At 33.3% G+C, this 5829-nt stretch overlaps 1 pseudogene; it reads right to left on the bottom strand.

Annotated features, from left to right (window-relative positions):
* Positions 1–1094: 1094 nt before the first annotated feature.
* Positions 1095–1399, bottom strand: LOC133089587 (small ribosomal subunit protein eS26-like; annotated as a pseudogene).
* Between the last annotated feature and the right edge of the window lie 4430 nt (positions 1400–5829).

The raw sequence follows: 5829 nt of genomic DNA, 5'->3' as shown, positions 1-5829 counted from the left end.
CTGGAATAACGTTTATTTACCTCAGTTTCTACAGTCCTAGACAAGATGTCTTATGCTCAACAAAAAACTCAAACCACACAAGAAAAAGCAAAACAAAAAAGACAACACACTCACAAAGGGCAAAACAATCACAAGAGCTAGACTGAAACAGGACACAGATTTTGGTACAATCTGAGAGAGAATTTAAAGTAACTGATTAATATGTTAAAGGATCTATCATAAAAAGTGGACAACAATTAAGATCAGAGAAATAATAAAGTACAGAGAGATAAAAATTGTAAAAGCCAATGGTACTGCTAGAAACATAAAACAAAGTAAGAGAAATGAATAATACCTTCCACTGCTTGGCAGACATGGCACAACTGCCATGAATATATGAACTCGGAGATAAGTCTAAAAATTATCCAAATGTAACATAAAGCAAAGAGAGATTTACTATTGAAAAATAAAAGTGCAACAGAATATCCAAGAGTTGTGTGACAATATTAAGCACTCTAACACATAAATAACTTGAATTCAAAAGAAGAGAGAAAGAGTACAGGGCATCAAAAATATTTTAGTAAATATGAAATGAGAAGTTTCCATAATTAATACCAGAGACACCAGGGAGCAAAACAATGATTCTAAACTCTGACAACACAAAGCAGGATAAATTCCAAAACAAAATAAAAACAAAACACTCAAGCATATCACATTCAAACTCTTGTAAACAAAACACGAAGAGGCAATCTCAGAGGCATCTAGAGGAAAAAATACATTATATAAAAGTGAACAAAGATAAGAATTATATCCTGCTTTTTCCTTCAGAATCTATGCAAAAAAATAAATAAATAACAACATTAAGTGTTGAAAGAAAATGTCAATCCAGAATTCTACATCCATTGAAAGTTTATTTTAGTAAAAACTATTCTACTCATTCATCATGATCTGTTACAATGTTAAATCATTTTTAAATTTTTTTTTAAGTATAATTTCTTTTTTACTGTCTTCCCAGGGGACAGTATTTCTTTAGTCTTTAAGGACTTAGCTCCTTGCGTGGGCTTTGGTGGAGGTCGTGGGGCAGCACCAGCAGGTCTAAATTGGGGTGAAGGTTTTCAGTCCTGCCGGGCTTCCCGAGGACGATTCCTGACTACCTTGCTGTGAATGGCACAACTCAAGCAGTAATGCAGATACACATACAGCTTGGGAAGCACATAGGCACTGAAAACACTCGCTTTGGAAATGCCCTGACAGCCGCAGCCTCTACAATGTGCCGAACAATGAACTTCTTAATGGCCTTATCCTTGGGCACACATCGGGCACAGTTGGTGCAGCGAATAGGCTGCGTGTGGCTGCGGCCCTTTTTGGCATGACCATTATTCCTTCTTTTCTTGGTCATCTTGGAAGCGAGAAGGCGAGAGAGCAAGTTTTTTAAAAACTAAAATTGTGCTACCCCATGCTGTAAGCATTCAGGTTTTAACCTGCACAACATATTTTCCAGTATATGATACCATTAATCATCTAACTGTTTAAGCCAAAAACTTGGAAGTCACTTTGATTTACTCACTTATTTATTCTTCTCATAGCCAATCAGTAGATCTCGTTATATCTTTCTCTGGAATAACCTTCATATCATCTCATTTATTTTTCATCTGCACCGTAAGTACCAAGTGAAAAACGTATGCTTTGGATTCCTACGGTGGCTTTCCAACTTGTCTCTTTGTATTCATTCATACCTTTTTCTGATAACTATGGGCCTAAAAGGTATCCATGATCAATTATTATTTTAAATGTAATGTCATTTATATCTCATCTATATTGTCTTATAGGAAAATTTTCCGTAATGACTAAAACTGTCTACGTATTTATTTAAAACAAGAAAAATAATTTATATGCCTATTGAATATTAAGAGCAAATGTTTCATAGTGTATTGTGTTACTGTTGCTCTTCACATTTAACACAGTGTATTTAGTATAGCTTTTAATTTTCATATAGCCTTTAATTTGGATTTTAATTAAATACTAAATAAAATAAAATAAACTTTGAAAGCCTAGCTATATTTGGTGCTTCTATAAAAGAAAACACTTTATAACCCTGCAATATTAATATTCCTTGTAAAAGAGAATTTGCTAGAAGAACTAATTTCTTTACAGTAGGTCTTAGATGCTAAAATAAAATAGGTGCAGTACCATTTTTAATTTTCTCTTAAGAAATCTTATATTTCAATATCTTAATAAATTGGTGTTTGAGATGCTGTATGAAATTTATAAAATGTAAAAAAAATGATCACAAAGCTAAGATAATGCATTAATTCTTTTTTGCTATTGGTTTGTTTTTTAACTTATTCTCTATTTAGAGGTCTCTTAAGGGTTGGCAGGCATCATATTATATTTTTAAGCTGCAAAAACAGATAAGGCGTGACTTATGCCCTCAGTTAGCTGAAATCATTATATTATATTAAATTATTATATTGTTAATAATTGTAGTATTCAACATCTGATCTGGCTTTTGATATTTCCAAATTACGGCAAGACAGGATTCATTAATTATAAAACAATTTAGATTTCTAGTATTAAGGTCATTGCCTCCAATATATCAGAAACATAAAAGCATAACAAACAACCAATACCAAAATTATCTAGCTCTATTTCAGAGGGGAGTGGAATATAAAACTATATTTGATTTAAAATTTTTTAAAATATGATGGATTTTAAATATATTATTTCTTCATTTGAATTCCCATGAATTACATGAGAAAGTAACAAAGGAGTTACTTTCAGGAAAAAAAGAGTGCAGTAACTGACAACAATCTTAGAACAACATGTTCAAAATATTCTCATAAATTTGATCATGTAGAAGATAGCTCCACCTGATGCATTTTACCCACTGGGTTGTTATCACTTTTCATCACTTGTCTTCTTGTATAGATTTCACAACACACTACTAAAAATCTTTACTTCTTAAACCTTTGTATATACTTGCTTACCTCTGCCCCAAACATTGCTAAGTCATGATTTCATGAGAAAATTGGATATTAAAACATGCATATGTGACTTACACATTCAGTAATGATCCACCCATGTGAAAAGACATGTTTCCAGAGAAGAGACAATGGAGAATCATCAATGAGAAGAAAAGAGAATCTTCTTCCAAGTCTTTTTAATTCTAAATTTAAACAGGCATAGAGGAGCTTACAACTAATGACATCTTGGTCAACAGAACACATGCATTTTTTTTTTTTTAACATCTTGATTGGAGTATAATTGCTTTACATTGTTGTGTTAGTTGCTGCTGTATAGCAAAGTGAATCAGCTACACATATACATATATCCCCATATCCCCTCCCTCTTGCATCTCTCTCCCACCCTCCCTATCCAACCCCTCTAGGTGGTCACAAAGCACCAAGCTGATCTCCCTGTGCTATGTGGCTGCTTCCCAATAGCTATCTATTTTACATTTAGTAGTGCGTATATGTAAATGCCACTCTCTCACTTCATTCCAGCTTACTCTTCCCCCTCCCCATGTCCTCAAGTGCATTCTCTACATCTGCATCTTTATTCCTGTCCTGCCCCTAGGTTCTTCAGAACCACTTTTTCTCTTTTTTTAGAGTCCATATATATATGTTAGCATACAGTATTTGTTTTTCTCTTTCTGACTTACTTTACTCTGTATGATAGACTCTAGGTCCATCCACTTCACTACAAATAACTCAATTTCGTTTCTTTTTATGGCTGAGTAATATTCCATTGTATATATGTGCCACATCTTCTTTATCCATTCATCTCTCAATGGACACTTAGGTTGCTTCCATGTCCTGGCTATTGTAAATAGTGCTGCAATGAACATTGTGGTACATGATTCTTTTTGAATTATGGTTTTCTCAGGGTATATATCCAGCAGTGGGATTGCTGGGTCATATGGTAGTTCTATTTTTAGTTTTCTAAGGAACATCCATACTGTTCTCCACAGTAACTATATCCATTTATATTCCCACCAACAGTGCAAGAGGGTTCCCTTTTCTCCACACCCTCTCCAGGATTTATTGTTTGTAGATTTTTTGATGATGGCCATTCTGACTGGTGTGAGATGATACCTCATCATAGTTTTGATTTGCATTTCTCTAATGATTAGTGATGTTGAGCATCCTTTCATGTGTTTGTTGGCAATCTGTATATCTTCTTTGGAGAAATGTCTATTTAGGTCTTCTGCCCATTTTTGGATTGGATTGTTTGTTTTTTTGATATTGAGCTGCATGAGCAGCTTGTATATTTTGGAGATTAATCCTTTGTTAGTTGCTTTGTTTGCAAATATTTTCTCCCATTCTGAGGGTTTCTTTTCTTCTTGTTATGGTTTCCTTTGCTGTGCAAAAGCTTTTAAGTTTCATTAGGTCCCATTTGTTTATTTTTGTTTTTATTTACACTTCTCTAGGAGGTGGGTCAAAAAGGATCTTGCTGTGATTTATGTCAAAGAGTGTTCTGCCTATGTTTTCCTCAAAGAGTTTTATAATGTCTGCTCTTATATTTAGATCTTTAATACATTTTGAGTTTATTTTTGTGTATGGTGTTAGCGAGTGTTCTAATTTCTGACTCTGATTTTAGATCTTAAATGTGAAATCTACAGGTCCACTCAAGCAGTAACAACTAAAAATACATGTGTTCAGCCACATGTAAAAGAACACATGTATTTTTAGTTGTTACTACTTGAGGGGACCTGTAGACTTTGCATCTAAGATCTAAAATCAGAGTCATGACTATTCTACTCATTAATTCAAAAGAGCAGAATAAAGAAAAATGTCACTAAAGAACAAGCTTCCAGCAATTCAGAAGATATCACAACCTAAATTTTTTGTAAACTACAAGTTGACAACTAGAAATAAGCTCATTAGGAAAAAAGCTCAAGAAGTGAAAACTTGCATAATTCAATTCCAAGTTAAAGTTTGAGAAAAGCTAACTAGCCAAAAATACACAGTAAATATCAGACATGCAATATATGTAACTGAGTCTTGTAAACAAAGTCATACACAGTACAAAATGTGTTGCAAAGTGTGCAAAGTTATCAATTTCCCCCAAAGACAGAAGAGCATGTTTTGAGAAATGATACTTCAATAGCTGTAAAGATGTTTGCAAACAGGTCAGTGGAAACATTTTTAAGAGCAGAAAATTTCAGTCTTGGGATGTTTTAGTATATTTTGTACCCAGAGTGGAGATGACTCTGATGCTTTTAGAGCTTGTCTTGTCACTGCTCCAACTAGGTTGAAATGTTTCTTTGCACATTAGTTCCCATCCTTTATCTATGGTGACTTTTTTTTTTTTTTTTTCTGGGAAGAGCTGATAGACTATGGAACAGTAATGAGCCATAGGCAAATCTCCAAGTCAAGCCTACTTCTAAACATAACCTATGATGACCACTCTCCCCAATGTGTTGAACAATACCTCCATCAATCCAACATGAAACACACCAGGAGTCAAACAAGAAGAAGACTGAAGTGAAGACAAGGAATAGAGAGTACAAAGCAGAAGTCTTGAGGTAATAGAAGCAAAGAGAAAGCCAATTTCAATTTCAATTTCAATTTCTTGTGAAGAAAAATAAAGAATTAGAAAAAATCAGGATAAATATTAAATCAAGACTACTACCTATTGAGATGATAGCTATTAAATTGTACATACATACATAAAATTTTACCTGAAATTGCTACTTTCTCTAGAACGATTCCTTATTCTATAAAATCTAGTTCTGATATTTTTGAGGAAGATAAATTGTGTACACTTTTAACACAGTTATATTTTAATAACATATTAATACTATAAATAGAATAAAACTTATATGAAAATAAATTTGATTTAACCACC

The sequence above is a fragment of the Eubalaena glacialis genome, chromosome 4, assembly GCF_028564815.1.
Source record: "Eubalaena glacialis isolate mEubGla1 chromosome 4, mEubGla1.1.hap2.+ XY, whole genome shotgun sequence".
NCBI lineage: Eukaryota > Metazoa > Chordata > Mammalia > Artiodactyla > Balaenidae > Eubalaena > Eubalaena glacialis.
Note: the sequence above shows the minus strand (reverse complement) of the source record. Positions and strands in the feature narration are given on the sequence as shown.